General features: G+C 34.7%; 1 pseudogene; it reads right to left on the bottom strand.

Annotated features, from left to right (window-relative positions):
- Window positions 1-18176, bottom strand: part of LOC100963649 — a 68948-nt pseudogene that overhangs the window by 50546 nt on the left and 226 nt on the right.

Raw genomic sequence — 18176 nt, 5'->3', positions numbered from 1 at the left:
GTGACTGGTGTCCTTATCCAAAGGAGAAGTTTGGACACAAACACTCACAGAGGAAAGGGAACATAAAAACACCATAATGACTACAAGACAAAGAGGGGAGATCCACAGCAACACACCAAGGAATACCAAACTACCAAAAGGTAGGAAGAGGCAAGGAAGGATATCCCTACAGATTTTAAAGGAAACATGAACATTATAGACACTGCCACATCAGACTTCTAGCCTCCTTAAAGGTGAAACATTGAATTGTTTCAAGCCATGCACTTAGTAGTACTTAGTTGGCCCTAGGAAATTAATACAATCACCTACTGTGTTTCATACACCATGACAGATACTCACAAATTAATATTTGCATTTGTATGTGAATTGGTGGGTTTATTTTACAATAGTTCTTGAAAATAATAATGATCACCATACTTCGTTGACTTAAAGAAAGAATTAATGAAATTTTAAAAGTTGGCTTCATGTCATAAAATTAATATCAAAGAGGGAATACAATCCCATTTCTCTTTTACTCCAAACTTCTTTATTTTCCCAATTATTTTAATTTCTTAGAGATGTTAGAGGACTTAAAATATTTCTTCATGCTTGATGTGGTTAGGAGTTGTGGCCCCCACAAATCTCATGTTGAAGTTTGATTCCCTGTGTTGGAGGTGGGGCCTGGTGAGAGGAGTTTGGACTATTCAGGCTGATCCCTCAGGAGTAGCTTGTTGCCCTTTCTGTGACAATCAGCAAGTTCTTGTTTTATTAGTTCATGCAAGAGCTGGTAGTTTCAAAGAGCCGTAACCTCCTCCTCTTCTTGATCCTTCTGTCACCCTGTCACACACTTGCTTTCAACCTAATTGGAAGCCCACAGACACCCTCACTAGAAGCAGAAGCTAGGACTATAATTCTTATATGGTCTGTAGAATCATGAGCCAAATTAAACTTTTTTAATTATAAATTTCCTGGCCTGAGATAGTTCTTGATAGAAGGACAAAATGAACTATTACAACATTTAAGTTCCCATTTTGAGGAATATGATCACCTTGCAAAATATCTGACACATAGTAGGTCAGAAATTTTAATTACCTCATCCCTCTCTGATTAGATCCACAATTTTTTTAAATATTTACCAAGATCAGGTAGTATGCTCAGCAGTTCTAGGAGACCATCCACCTCGGGCTCAGGGCAGCTCTAACTCGAAAGATTTTCTTTTTCTTTCCTTTTACTTTCATAAGTTCAATTACCCACCTCTTAAAGATGTTTAAATCTTCAAAGAAATAAAGAATATCTCTCATTTTTCTCCATGTTTCATTATGGCTAAAGTGAAAGGAGAACAAACACAGCACGATATTATCCTGACTTAGATAAGCAGTTTAGAACAGTGGTTCTCAACCTTCCTAATCCCATGACCCTTTAGTACAGTTCTTCATGTTGTGAAGCCATAAAATTATTATTATTGCTAGTAATGGTTGGGGGTCACCACAACATGAGGAACTGTATTAAAGGGTCATGGCATTAGGAAGGTTGAGAACCACTGGTCTAGAACAACTTTTTTTTTTTTTTTTCCAAATAAGTGTTCTCCCTTCTTGCTGACCTCTTAGTTCCTTCAACTTACCTTACCACCTGATGCCTGGTAGTTAGAGCTTTCTAATTAGCTCTGTAAAGAAAAGTTACCTTTTTAAGCATAAATAAGTTTAAAAAAAACCCTTTTTTTCTCTGTAAGAATGACTTTTGTTGTAAAAATAGATGTAGAAATGTTTAAGAAACCAGAGCATAACTTCACTTTCAAAGTTAATATATCTTTAATATGCATCTTACAAGGGTACAAGTGAAACTTACTGAATGTAGAATATAAATGTCTTAACACAGTAACTAAGAAAATGCCATGAAGGCTATGTTAACCAGTTTGATGAAAATATTTCAAATTACAAAGCAGCACATTGTACCCCATGACTGCATTAATGTACATAGCAATGATTTAATAAAAAAAAAAAGAAGGAGGGAAAAACACCTTTAATATAAATATAACACTAAGTCCTCTTACAAGGGCATCCTTAAAAGAACAATTGCTAAGGCAAAAAATAATCAGCCTGAGTTTTAATATTAAAATTAGTAAACATTAATGTGAAGTAAATCAGAGGAACCAAACCTTATCATTCAAAGAGGATAGCTTTATAGAAAATTGCCAAAAGAAATGTCCCACATGACCTGATCTGTGAAATTGCCAATCATATCATGGAAAGAAGTATTATTATTGATCATGGAAAAAACTAACAACCAGGTCACATATGGATTCTAAAGTCCCAAAGTATTAGTATTTTTTCTTCTTTTCAATAGAATCTGGAGAGTCCATATCCCACAGCATACTGGGCAGTGGCAGCTGTGACTGCAGCCTCTATAACCACAGGCATAACCCAGGCTTTGTATCTACAGCCCAGGCCACCACAGCAGTCCCCAGAGAAGTAGCTCATGGTGTATGTCAAGAGTGGAGGATTTTGTTCGCCCACAAAGGTATGTTTTTCAAGTGTCATCATCTGCCCAGGGACTCTTGCACACCTCAGAAAAAGATGTGGCAACAAAAGGAGACTTAAATAATCTTCATTTCATGGCCACAATTATAGGAAAGACAATTTTATGAATCTTTTTGAATTCTAATTTGAGAACATTTGCTGAAATCCCAACGAGGCACACTGTGTCTATGTTGAAAAACATCACGGTATCTTCAAGACCATATGTGTGATTACTGCCATCTATATAAAATCCTCTATCCAGGCATCATAGCATCTCATTGCCATTCAAAATATTACACTGAATGAAGCCACTATCATGGGATTTAGTTTATTTTAAAGTTCAAAAAGGTTTGGTGACACTTGTTCAAAGTCCTAAAATAGGCCACTTTTCTGATTTATTCTAATCTGTTAGGTTTTTGAAAAATTTGTTCTTTTATACTGAAATTGAGCCACTTAAAACTTTGGCCATTATCATATTTCTACTCTATTGTTAAGAAGCTTTTTTTTAAGACAAGGATACCCACTTTTACCACTCATATTGAGCACTGGAAGGCCTACACAGAACAATCACGCAAAGGAAACAAGTAAAAGGCAACCAAATTGGAAAAGAGGAAGTGAAATTATCTGTGTTTGCCAATGGTGACTGCATATCTGGAAAATACTAAAAATTCTGCTGAAAGATGCCTAGATTTTATGAGTGAATTTAGTGAAATGTCAGGCTACAAAGTCAACGTATTAAAGTTGTCAGCATTTCTATACACCAATGATGATCTAGCTGAGAACAAAATTAAGAAGTCAATTCTATTTACAGTAGCTTAAAAAAATAAACCCCTAAGCGTACATTTAACAAAGGAGGTGAACTATCTCTACAAGGAGAACTGTACAACACTGATGAAAGAAAACATAGACACCACCACAAACAAATGGAAATACAAGCCAAGATCATGAATCACAAGAATTAATATTGTTAAAATGACCACAGTACCAAATCTATCTACAGATTCAATTTAATTCCTATTATAATGCCATCATTATTTTCCACAGAATTAGAAAAAGCAATCCTAAAATTCCTATGTGCGAAAAAAAAGCATAAATAACCACGGCAATCATAAGCAAAAGGGCAATGCGAGAGATATCATAGTACCTGACTTCAAATTATACTATGAGGCTGTCGTAAACAAAACATCATGGTACTAGTATAAAAATAGACACATAGGTCAATGAAACAAAACGGAAAACTTAGAAGTAAAGCCATATACCTACAGCCAACTGATCTTTGAGAAAGTTGATAAGAATGTACACTGTGGAAAAGATAACCTAGTCAATAAATAGTGCTGGGAAATTGGATAGCACATGCAGAAGAATGAATCGTGACCTCTCTCAAAACAGATTACTTGAGGGGTGTCCACACTGAGGCCTGTGGGGCCCATGCAGACTGTCTGAGAACTGCTTTGCTTCTGTTGGTATTATCAGCTTCGATTGGTATTTGTGTATTTAACATATGGGCCAAGACTACTTTTATTCTTTGAATGTGAGACAGAAAAGGAAAAAGGTTGGAAAGCCCTGGGTTAAAGAGTTAAATATGAGACCTGAAACTATAAAAAGTGTAGAAGAAAATCTAGGGAAAGTTCTTTAATATGGTGGCTTAGGGGGAAAAAAAAATTTATCACTAAGACCTCAACAGCAAATGCAATGAAAACAAGAATAGGCAGACAAGACTTAATTAAAATAAAATTCTTCTGCACAAGAAATTAAATAACCATAAGAGTGAATAGACAACCTAAAGAATTATTGCATCCAGAAAGGGTTAATATCCAGAATCTACGTGAAACTCAATTCGTTTAGCAATCACCAAAAGACCCAAATAACCCCGTGAAAAAAATGGACAAAGATCATCAACAAATATTTTTCAAAAGAAGGCAAACAAATGATCAGCAAGCATAAGAAAAACTGCTTGGCATCACTAATAACCAGAGAAATGCAAATTAAAACCACAAAATGCTATCATCTCACACCAGTCAGAACGGCTGCTATTAACAGGTAAAACAAAGAACAAACAAAACCCAAAACACGTGTGCAGAAAGAGGAACATGTTTGCAGTGTTGGTGGGAATGTAAATGATTACACTCTCCATGGAAAATAGTATGCAGATTTCACACACAAAAAAACCAACTAAAATGTGAACTACCATTTGGTCCAGCAGCCTACTACTCAGTATCAACTGAAAGGGAAAAAAATCATTACGTCAAAAAGATATCCGCACTTATGTGTGTACTGTGCCACTATTGACAATAGTAAAGAGATGGAGTCAAACCAAGCGTTCACAGACAGATGAATGAATGAAGAAAATACGTGTGTGTGTGTGTGTAACATATACACATACACGAGATACTATGTGACCATCACGAGAAATGAAATAATGTCTTTGACATGGATGGAAGCAGAGGAAATTCTCTAAAGTAAAATAGCTCAGAAAGTAAAATATCACATGTTTTTATTTATAAGTGGGAACTAATCCAAATTCTTGGGTACATATGGATATACAGAGTGGAATAATCCTTCCAGAGTCAGAAGGGTGAGCGGGTGGGAGGAGACTGAGGGGTGAAAGAGTGCTTACTGGGTACAATGGACACTATTTGGGTGATGGCTACACTAAAAGCCCAGACCCCACCACTGTGCACGATATCCATGTAACAAAACTGCTCTTATACCCCCATCCCTATTAAAAAAAAAAAGAAAAGAAATAAAATTGTGCTTGTTCTCATAATATGAACACACTTAATTTACTAATATCATCTCAAAAAACTGAACTTGGCACTGAAAGTCCATATTTAATTTACTTGACTTGTCAGGATTACATGAGAATTCAGCATAATTCCTCTTTTTGACACTTGACCCTGAGTTTTCAAAATCATCAGCAAAGAAAAATTGGTCAAAAATTCTTCCTATCTCAAGACTCCTGTTTTGATTCTTTAGGAAAATGTCGTTGGAATGGTGTGTCCATTTATCACTGGGTGGAATTTGTCTGAGACCTGCGTGATGTATATCAGTGAAAAGAAATAGGAATTGATGAAAAAGATTCTGTGTCACCAAAAATAACATAGTCTCCTCTGTTAGCCATCTTCAGTTAGCACCTCAGCTTTAAGAGTCATTTTATAAAGGTATCAAGAAGATAAGGCCCTGAATTATTTAGGAGATATTAATCATTAGTATTAGAAAGATAACACAAAACCAGTTTTATTGCTGATGGGCAAACAAGAACCCTTTTTATAACCAAAGTAAAAATAAAAAATTAATTATGCATAATTCTTTCATAAATGCAATGAATGTTCATTGCTCCTTAAATTATAGAATTATCAATACATGTTATAAAGCTTTACCTCTCTAAGATATTCATAAGCAAGCCCTCAAGCATCACTGACCTTTTGAGACTTTAAAAAGAAGTGCTCTAAAAAGATTCCAATTATATAACTTCCTACAAGAACTTTCAGACACAGGATTAACCTGTAGTGAAACAGTCGTATTGTAAAGAGAAAACCTTTTTGACCCTCTATGGAATCAAGAGAGAGATCTGAATTTTCACTGTTAAAGGTAACAAAGTTTTATTTGGAAATTATACTCAATACAAGTTTAAAAAAAAAAAAACAGCTATACATTTTTCTAAGTGAGAAAATACAAAAACCCTTCTGCAAAATAACTTATTTACAACAAAATCAGTAATTTGACAACATTTTGACATGCATATTGTCCTCGGGCTTCTGTACAACCCTCTGAGATTTTGTTGGAAAGTATTATTTTCTTTATTTTACAAGTCTACATTTCATTTATAAAATGAATTTGGAATTAGAATTTGAAATTTCATAACCAATTACGACAAGGTAAGTGATTTTCTTAAGGACATGTAATCTAGTAAATGAGGGTTTGGTGTGATTCATACAGCTTTACTCCTAATTCAGATTTTCAGGAGAGAATATCAAAAATATGTCTAAGAATTAGGAACGATAATAGTTAAGAATACATCTTGGTTTCTGAAATGTATTCAGAAATCAGCTTGTCAAGGAATTGTCTTTTGGCTAGTACTTTAATTCTGTCAACGGAGGTTCAATCGGTTATAACCAATAACTTTGTGGGTCACAAAATTCTATAATATTAATTATTGTTTTTCTTTGAACAAATATTCATTGAGCACCTGTTCTGTGTTCTGTATGAATGGAACAGATAGTGATGGTGCATCTTACAAGGGTACATGTGAAGTTTACTAGGCGTAGACTATAAATGTCTTAACACAATAACTAAGAAAATGCCAGGAAGGCTATGTTGACCAGTTTGATGAAAGCATTTCAAATTGTATATAAAATGAGAACATTGAATCCCATGATTGCATTAATGTACACAGCTATGATTTAATAATTAAAAAAAAAAAACTCTAACCTCAGAGCTCATATAATCTGATATAGAAACCAATACTGCACATCACCAAGATGCAGACGCTAACCCTAATGGTTATGTTAGTCTACTCCATATTTTTCCAATCTGGCAAATATACTTGGGATGGCTTATTATAGATTCAAATTAATATACTTAATAAAAATTTTAATTTTATTTTACAACAATTTGACACACTTAACTACTATACCCCACACACTCTTCAGAATTTACAGGTTTAGGGAAGGCATTGTTTCTTTCAGTCACGGTGATTTTCTTACCTTTGTATTTGAAAAAAATAATGAGCAGTATCATGAAGACCTGTTAAGAAATTCTTTTGCCAGTTTTAACTTCAGTCCTATCAATTAAAACTTTTTAGACCAAATGATCTGTATGTTTGCCTACAGCTCAGTTCTTCTGATAAGGGTATGTATGTTAAAATTAAGTACCAGAGAGTACGTTTTAAATGTTTTTTATCACAAAAAACCTACAGATACAGGAGGTGTTGAATCCGTTATTAATAATTAACTTTATTTAATCATTCCACAAGAAAATGTATGTCAAAACGTCATACAGTGCCCAATGCATAGATATATGTTCATCAATCAAAAGTAAAATTTTAAAAAAATTAAAAATTAAGTGTTAGATGCTTCAAAAGGCCATGAAATGATCATTACTATAGAAATAAAGCAAAAAAGGGACTAACATTTAAAGTAAGCAGTCTCCTTCCCATCATTACTGAAAACTTATTTGAAATGAACATCACATGATCTCTCCAGAGGAACATGGTGCTATTTCAATTTATTATCTCGTCTTCGGATATTATACTCATATCAAATCTCCTCCAGAACGTCTTCCAGGATTTCAGAGTCCTTGTACTAACTTTTAGATTACGTTCTCTGGAAGGTGGATGGCACTTCAGAGCTACCTTATCCACTGTAGAGGACGGGGTTAGACATGAATACTAAGCATTGCTATGATTTAAGAAATCAAAGAGAACTTGGGTATCATTTAAAATAGTGATTTTTTTCAAGGAGGTTTTGACTAATAGTCTGGGAAACTATAGCACAACTCCTGAAAAGAAATTATCTAAAAGTATGGTCCAGAAAATAAAGTTGGCAAGTAATCCTCAGGTGTTTTTAACTCAAACATTCTTCATGCTTACTTTAGAGAAACAGTACCTTTTGGGAAACATGACTTCTAATCTACAGGGAGGAAAATAGAAAGTCAGTTCAGTAAATTACCTTGTCAAGAAGGTTGCTCATATATCAATAGTTTAACATTGAACTGATTCTCCATGAAGAATATTATACATTTGCAAACTTAGTGTTGTGTCTGTGAGAGTTTGGGTAGTATTCATTATTCCTTACACGTTTATTGTAAGTATTATTTTGTATCAACTCAATTCTTTATTTAAAATTTATTTTTGTGTGTAATCCTATGCTTGCTGTACTTTGATAATAAGCTTCAGAATACAAACACATTTATTAGAATAAAGTTTATAATTAATTATTATTTAGGATTAAGTAAAAAAATATAGAATCAAATTATAAAAACAAAATCAGACACAAAATTGCTGAAAATAAATGGAAAGTAAAACACGTGACTGTGTACAGTGGTTTTGTCCATATCATTCTTTTATACCCTCAACACATAGAATAATGCCAGGCACATGAAGGTACACGGTAAATATAGGTTGAATCAAAACATTGTTTAAACAAAGCAATTCAAAGCTGACTTGATTCCCATATGTTATTTGTGTTGAAACATCACATTGAAACATTCACATATGTTATTTGTGTTGAAACATCCATAGATATGTACAATTATTACTTATCAATTGAAAAATAAAACTAAAAATTAAAATACTGATTTCCAGAGCAATCATTAAATACTAATTAAAAGAAGACAAACTTTTTTACGTATGTAAACTTGGCAAGGATAAAAACTACTTGGGGGGGGCGGCGCCTGTGGCTCAGTGAGTAGGGCACTGGCCCATATACCCAGGGTGGTGGGTTCAAACCTGGCCCCGGCCAAACCTCAACAACAACAAAAAAAATAGCCAGGCGTTGTGGCGAGTGCCTGTAGTCCCAGGTATTTGGGAGGCTGAGGCAAGAGAATCACCTAAGCCTAGGAGCTGGAGGTTGCTGTGAGCTGTGTGATGCTGCCATAACACTCTACTGAGGGTGATGAAGTGAGACTCTGTCTCTAAAAAAAAAACAAAAACATTTTTGGCAAGGGGTAGTTGAAGCAGGCACCAATGTGTGCTGATACAAGAAAGAAAAAGAAATCAGAGAAGTAATCAAAAATTCAAGAACAAAACTATTTACCATATGGAAGAAAAGTGACAAGGGAGGAATGGTTAAATAGTTTTATGACACAATGTAGCTATTGGAAATGGTCTCAGATAATTTAATGAGATCAAGACAATGTTTTCAATTTCTTATTAAGGAGGCAAAGTGGGCTATACGGCAGCATTTTGTGTATATATAATTTTATTAATCATACCTGTTCATGAATACTGAACAATGCAATAATGGGTATTATACCATTGTCTTTTATGTTTCTGACAATGAAAATATATTATCTGTCCAATCGGAAATTAAATAAAAACAATTTTTTAACAGAGACTAACATCTTGATTGAAAACCTCTATGCCCATTTGGAATGTACTGAAACTAACTGATAGTGCCATATTTGCTACGCCAGTTAAATATGTTTATTTTAAAATACAAGTCTATAGGTCACACATGGTCCTGACAGATGTTAGTGACTAAAAGATGGGGAAGCCCAATTCAAAAGGCTCAGATTGTTCTCAAGGAATTGACAGCTAGTTCCTTCTGGAGCATGAAGTCAACAAGTGATAGATATTTTCTCTGTATTGAGAAATGCAGGCACATTACTGAAGCAGATAGCCAAGAATATAGGCACAGAAAATAGTCTATGAATCAATGAGATTTTTAGTAGAAGACAAAGGATCTTTATCCTCCATAGCAAGATAAGCACAGCAGCAGAATCCATAGCCTCATACCCACAGAGGTCCCTGCAGCCAAGGTGTCCCTGGGAGCTGCCGTGGTAGCTCAGTGTCAGAGATTAGAATTTAGGTTTGATAATAAAGATGATTTCATCAGCGTAGGTGTCTCTAGCTTCTCAGGATAATTTTATTCTCTCAGTCTTGGGTGTGGGAGACAGCAATGATAGGTCATCTTATTTCCACACAATAGAATAATTTAAAGTCTCATAATTTTTTTAAAAATTGTCTTTTTCTTACTTTATAAAAGGTCCAAACTTTTATTAAAAGACATTTAGTAATAATTGTTTTTAATGAGTGTACATGCCCAAGAATAAAATTTTCTCAAGATGAAAAATGATTATGGCCTCTTCAAAAGCCAGGCTGGTGTTCTAATTAAAAAGGTTTAATCCAGTTGATAGCTTCCAGTAGCCTTGTAATTGCATAACCTCAGACTGCTTTTCTTCTTAATTTGCACTCCATTGTCATGGTTTCTGATCCTTCCTTCTGAAAAGACCCAGGGTCTTTTCTCCAGGGTGGTTAGGGCACCATCTGAAAGTCCTTAGTGATTTCCAGATAGTCAGACTTAGAGGAAACCTTGGTGTTTTGACTCGTTTGAACTTGCCTTGGCGTTTAGCATCACTGCCCTCGCCATCCATGTATTCATTTGTAAAGCTTTTTCCCCATAATTTCTATGATAAACATTCAATTAGCTTTCCCTGCCAATTCCCTGTCAGTTTATTCTCAATTTTTTGTTTATCCATTAACTCTAAAAGTGTATATTTTCCTCCATATTCACTGTGCATACTTTCTCCTGGAATTTCATTTAATATTGGTTTTAATAACAGTGCTTACACTCATAACTTTCAAAAGGCCTCCCTAAACTTCAGCTCCAGTGATACGGCTGCTTATTAAATAGCTCTTATTTCAGATACTCTCAAATTCTATGTGTGGCTATAGCAAACACATTCTTTTCTTTTCACACAAAACTGCCTGGTCTCTGAGTATCAGTGAAGCCCCTTACTTAATATGATATTGGAATCCTTTCTTATATTTTCATCACTATTTCCCCCCACCTTGACCATCAGTTTGCACTCAGTTGGTCAATAACTGAACCACATAAATGATTTTTCCATCAACATTACTCCTGTCTCCCGTTACCGTTTAATTTGGTACTTTTTCACTTTACCCTAGGTTAATGTAGGAGCTTTCTGCTGTTCACACTGCCTCAAAGGAATGCCCTCATCAGATTTGTTCTCCATACTGAGTACAAATTAACATTCTAATAAACAAATCTGATCACTTCATTTCCTAGTCATTACAGCTCTTAGCCAGATACTATTGAAGATTAAACTCTTAGTCTCTCTCACTTATGCTCCTTCATCAGAGGGACCCATTTTCAACTTTCTTTGCAAGCACTCTAAACTTTATCTTTATTCTTAAATAAAATCTCTCTTCCTTAGATGGTTCCATTTCCAACTCTCTTTGGAAATGCTCTACGCTTTCTCTATGTTCTTCCTAAATAAAATCTCTCTGTTACTGTGAAAAAAAAAATCCTTGAATTCACAAACAAGGCTTTTCATCACTGCATTTATATTTACATATTCTAGTTACTTCCCCCTACCATATATTAGCTTTTATTCCACACACAAGGAGCAACATATGACATCAACCTGCTGTATGCTTCTGACTTTTCATAGGAGCTGTGCTTCGTCCTCGAATCTTCTTTTGCAATTCTCCACCCATCTTCTAAACAATTTTTCAAAACATAGATCAAGCATCGCCTTCCCAAAGGTTAATTCAAGGAAATGCACAGCTACTTCTACTGCCATCATATTCAGAAAACCCTTCTGAGTGCTGCCAAATGCCCTGGACAAAAGTCTATCCTTGTATTTCATCAGAAATGGTTAAAGCAAAAACCCAGGAAATATGGAACTCACAAACCCCTCTTGATAATCAAATGAGGATTCAACTTAGACAAATGAGGAAACTTTGGCAAAGAACTACTATTGAAAATTTAATGTATTTAATTTTTTTCTGTAAGACAAAGTCTCACTCTGTTGCCTGGGCTGGAGTGTAATGGAGCACTCACAACTCAGTGCAGCCTTGAACTCCAATACACAAACAATACTCCTGCCTCAGCCTCTCAAGTAGCTGGCACAGCATACATGCACCACCATGCCCAGATGAATTTTTAAAAATTATTTTTATAGAGCTAGGGCTCATTATGAAGCCAAGGCTAGTCTTGAACTCCAGTCCCCAAGTGATCCTCCCTCCTTAGCCTCCCAAAGTGCTAGGATTACAAGGGTCAACCTAATATATTTAATTTTTGATCTAAGATTAGACTGAGATAATGATAAGAATAAAAGAATAATATGTAACATATTATATATGGCATGAGAAAGTAAAAATAATTCAAATAAAAATGAAAGAAAGGAGTAGAAATGTAGAAAATTGTATTCAATGGTTGAATAAGAGGTGATAGTGTTTATTATTAAAAACTGAAAAAAACAGGTAGTAAAAGTTTAACTAAGTAAATGAGGGAAATGGACATTTTTACAAGAAAATATATCGTTATGTAGTATAACCACTAAAATAACAATCAAAATCTTTCTCAATATCAAAATTATTCATACAATATTGAACAAAGAAAGCACACTATATAGATAAAGAAGCATAGCTAATATAATACATTAATTTTCAGAGCTGACACAAAACATAATAACAAGTAAATAAATGAGGACAAACAACTTCTCTATTAAAATAAAATGATTATTAATAGGATTCACAAAGACAGAATCATTATATTCAAGAAAAACATCTAAAACCAAATGATTATGGAAATCTAAAAATAAAAGTATATACAAACTAAATAAAAATGAGATGCTCTGATATACCGATTAGAACAGATAAAATTTGAAAAGCTGACAACATCAGTTGCTGGCAAGGATGCAGATCAATGGGAACTTCCTTTTTGGATCTCAGGCTGCAGTGACAATGAGTCATTTCTGATAGGAATGCATAATGGTTCAGTTGCTTTAGAAGACAGTTTAGCACTTCCTTAAAAAAAACTAAACATGCTCTGACCACACACATATGAACCAACAGTTGCATTCTTTGATATTTACACAATAGTTTGAAAATTTCTGACTCAAAACCTGCAAGTGAACATTTATAGAAGCTTTATTCTTAACTCCAACAATTGGAAACAATGTCCTTCAATATGTGAATGGATAAGCAGACTGTCATGCCCCCATGTAATGTATTTAATACTAAAAATAATTGAACCATCAAGATAGAAATACAAAAATAAATCTTAAGTGCATACTAAGTGAAAGAAGCCACTTGGAAAGGGAACACACCGCACATGGTTTCAATTATATGACATTCTGGAAAAGCAAAGGTACCGTAGTTGATAAAATTAACACTGTAGGATACATAACACCCACCCACCCCCCACACACACACGGGTTAACAATTCTGATACTTCTTTGCAAAGGAACAGAGAAAGACAATAAGAAATACCAGCGCCAATCAAAATCCACAAGCCCCAGTAGTTTCAAAGTCTAATCTACCAAAAACTCAATGACATTATCTTTATGCAACATAAATTGTTTCAGAGCATTACAAATGAATGAAGCCGCCGAACATCTTTTATAAAATGAGCTTACCATTTTTATCTAAATCAACAAGGATAGCACACATGCCAAAAGAAAATTACAGACATATTATATTACTTATAAATATGGAGGCAAAAATACTAAAAGCATTAGCAAATCGAAAGCAATACTATGACAAACAGATGTGAGGCTAAAAAAACATTTTTTTTTTAAATGTGAGGAAATGAGATTTACTTTAAGAATAGAAGTGGTATCATGATGAGGACGTTGATTAATATATCATATTGGTAGAGTCAAAAATAATCATATTACTATTTCTATAAATGCTGAATAACTTTTGACAAATTTCAACACTCATTCATGATAAAAGCACTTAAGTAAATAGGAATTGATGGATAATTTCTTAATATAATAAAATTGTCTTAAAGTCGGTATCTTAATTAACTGTGAAACCCTGGAGGCATTTCTACAAAGATGCGGAGAGAGGCAAGGAGGCTGACTGCATTCACTCCTACTGAACCTGGCGCTACAGATGGGAGCTAATGCAGTTGAGCAAGAAATGCGCGTATCAGAAAAGTAAGAATTAGAAAAGAATAAAAGGAAGTGAGACACGTCTAATGCAGACAACACAATAGCATACAACTCAGGGGTCCTCAAACTTTTTAAAGAGGGGACCAGTTCACTGTCCCTCAGACTGTTGGAGAGCCGGACTGCAGGCCCTGGGACAAGTTGGCTGCTAAGCAGGACAGGCAGCGGCAGAACACCCATCAGGTTGGATAAATGTCCTAGGCAGGCCACATGTGGCCCGCGGACCATAGTTTGAGGACACCTGAATCCCCCGAGAATCAACAATACATCTTACTCAAAAACCCAAATGATTCATTAAGCAATGGGATGTGACATGACCACAGAAAAATCTAAGGTTTTCATTTATACAAAAAAAGTAAAAGAGGTCATGGTACAGAAACCCCTGTTTTAAAAGTAACAAAATACCAAATACTCCAGAATATGCTTTTAAAAAAAAACTGCAAAACCTATAGTAAGATTTAAAAGTAGAACGGAACAAATTGGAAAACAATCCTCTTTTCAGGAATGGACTATCCTCTATCATAAGTTTTCTCCCAAGTTAATTGTTAATTTATAAATTCAATTCAATGTCAATAAAATTACTTTTATTCTTTACTCCACCTGATTTTATGCATTTACTTATTTATTTTTATTTATTCTGGGTACATAATAGTTGTCTGTATTTATAGGGTACTGTGATGTTTGGTACAGGCAGACAATGTGTGTAAATCAAATTAGGGCAATTGGGTTACCCGCTGCCTCAAGCATTTGTCACTTCTTTGTGTTAGATACATTCCAATTCCACTTTTTATATTATTTTAAAGTATACTATAACTCACTTTTGACGAAAGTCATTTTGTTATGCTATCAAAGATTGTTCTTTCTAACTATCTATGTTTATGTGCCCATTAATTATCTTCACTTTATCTTCCCCTCGCCACTACGCTGCTTAGCCTCTGTGACCACTGTTGTACTCTCAGCCTCCGTGGGATCAATTGTTTTAACACTTAGCTCCCATGTGTGAGTGAAAACTTGCAGGACGTGGCTTTCTGTGCTTGGCTCATCTCCCTCAACATAATGTTCTCCAGTTCCACCCACGTTGTTGCAAATGGCAGGGTCTCCTTCTTTTTATGTCTGAATAATATTCCGTTGTGTATATGTGCCATATTTTCTTTATCCATTCATCAGTTTCTTATTTTTTATGGACATAGGTGAGTTGCTTAATACCACACTCCATGTGGAAAAATAAATACACAAGCTATATAAGAGTAACCAGGAAAATTCAAACTTAAAAGGGTCCAGGGAAATTTTAGTTGTACCAGAGACTAAATCGTGATAAGGGCCTCTGTAATTAATGCAATGTGTTACTGATACATGAAAAAATAAAATAAAAAAGACATAAGAATAAAAGAAAATCCAGATATAAAGCCAAATAATATGAAAGTTCAATATATGATAGATAGGCACTTCTTTTGGCAACAACTGAATTTTTAGTAACTAATGCCTAGCAACTAGCTAGCCACATCTAAAGGATAAAATAGTGAAGTAGATTCATACCTCCCTGTGAAGCATAAATAACCATTTCCTAGCCGGGTGCAGTGGCTGACGCCTGTAATCCCAGCACCTGGGAGGCTGAGGCAGGTGGATTATCTGAGCTCACAGCTTTAAGACCAGCCTGAGCCAGAGCAAGACCCCATCTCTAAAACTAGCTGGGCACTGTGGCAGGTGCCTGTAGTCCCAGCTACTTGGGAGGCTGAGGCAAGAAAATCACATAAACCCAAGAGTTTGAGGTTGCTATGAGCTACGACACCACAGCACTCTACTGAGGGTGACAAAGTGAGACTCTGTGTCAAAATAAGAAACCATTTCTAATTCCATCAGAGTTCAAAATGTAGATATAATAAACCATGTTAAGAGGGAACATGGGTAAATTTCAATATATTGGACATACAGTAAAAGGCTTTCTGATACACAATAGAAAGGGATGCAGTCCCTCCACCCCCAGCCTGCGTTGGGCATCTGACCTACAGATTATCCTGTGGGATGATAAGTCTGTACTATTTAAGCCAACACGGTTATAGTAATATATTACAATGGCAATAGAAAACTAATGCATAAGATAAATTGGCAATGATTATTCATGCACCAGTGCTTTTCAGGAATTTACCTGGAAGATGTATCCTTAGCAATGAACATATGCCTTTAGCATATGTGCAAGGCTCTTCGTTACAGCATCAATTATCATCACAAAGAGTAAAGAATCCTCAGTGTCCATATGTAAGAGAATTGATGAATCATCTCTAATAGAGTCACAAAACGGAGAATTATCCAACTTTAAGCATTTAAAAATTTAAATAAAGAAAGAAGATATTTTGAAATTGATATAAAATTATTTCCAGGAAATATTTTTAAGTGAAAAAAACCCCCCAAAATGCAATAAGATATCTATAGTATGCTACCTTATGTATAAGAAATACAAAGATAACGAAGAAAATATACATTTATTAGATTTGTGAGGGGCAAGGATGAACCACAACCCAATCAGATTGGTCACCAATAGTTCAAGGCTGCAGTGACAGGGGAAAGACAGGAAGATAATAATGGGGGAAAGGAATGGATTCTGAGCTCGGACACAATGGATTTTTTCCTTTGCTTTTTCTTAAAATGTGTCTTTATAATCATATGGTGGATAGTCTTTTCTGTATGGCTTATTTAGTTCACTATTATGTCTGTGAGTTTCCCCCATATTGTTGAGGATAGTAATATTTTGTCCCTTACTATTTCTGTATAGGGATATGCCCGGGGTATTTATATATTCTGCAATATTTATTCTGGAAATTTAGCTTCTTTCCAGTTTGGGGATACTGTGAGTAAAACTATTGTGAATGTCATTACACATTTTTGGTGGGCACATGCACTCACTTCTGGTATATATTCCCAGCAGTGGAGTTGCTACGTAAGATAAAATATGTATGTTCAGCTTTGGTAAATATGGTCAGTTTCCTAAAGTGCTTGTACATAATCTTAATAGTAATGTGTAAAAGTTCCTGTTCCTCTACGTTCCCACCTACATTTAACAAAATATTATTAGTTCCTTCAATTTTTGCCTTTCTGGTGTGTGTATGGTACTATTTGTCATTCAGATTCCAAAGTACATGCCTCTGACGACAAATGGTGCTGAATACCTTTATACACACCAGCAGAGCATTTGGATATCTTTTATGAAATGACTTTTCAAGCTTATGAAAATCTTAAAAATTGGATTATTAGATTTTTATAGAATTTATCAGCATCCTATGTCAGATCCACCTGACTGCATCAAGTTTCTTTTCCCTGTATACAATAGACCTTTTCTATTTTTTAAGGTGTCTTTTGTTAAATATGAGCTTAGAAAATCTTAATATTTTTCTTCCTCAGGAATGTCTGTGTTATTGGAGTTTCTTTGTATTCCTATATAAATTTTAAAATCACCTTGCTAATGTCTACAAAAGTTTCTACTGGAGTTCTTTTATTATAATCTAACTGAGTCAATAGATAGAATTTGACAGAACTGTAAATAATTTAAGATTCTTCCAATATACAATCATGATATATTTCTCCTTGTAGTTGACGAAGACAAGAAAATTCAAGGAAAAGGGAATAAAGAAAAGAAGATTTAAAAAAGAAGAAAAGGAGGAGAATGAAAAGATCATTATGACAAAATATATTGGTACATTTCTTAGATACAAGAAGAAAATATTGCCCTAGTCAGTGATATTAACACATCACAGCACGTGTATTCTGATTAAAAGATGGAAGCTCAAGACACATTTACTGCCTTAGAAAAAGTTTATTATTAGATATCAAATAATTGAAAGACAAATTGTCTTAGAGCTTAGTGAGTCCACCCAACAAAGAAGCGGATTCCTGAGAAACGCCACTAACCAGACGCCTCCATTATTAGTTCATCAAGTTTTCTTCGCATAATTCAGGAACCAGGTGATCTAAGTAGCCATTTAATTATCAAGACAGGACAAAGGAAGGTCATTAAATAGTTTTCTAGAAGAATATGGCATGGAA

Source organism: Otolemur garnettii, unplaced genomic scaffold (assembly GCF_000181295.1).
Source record: "Otolemur garnettii isolate 467f Iridium unplaced genomic scaffold, OtoGar3 scaffold00111, whole genome shotgun sequence".
Lineage (NCBI taxonomy): Eukaryota > Metazoa > Chordata > Mammalia > Primates > Galagidae > Otolemur > Otolemur garnettii.
The sequence above is the reverse complement of the archived record's forward strand: the minus strand, read 5'-3'. Positions and strand labels throughout refer to the sequence as shown.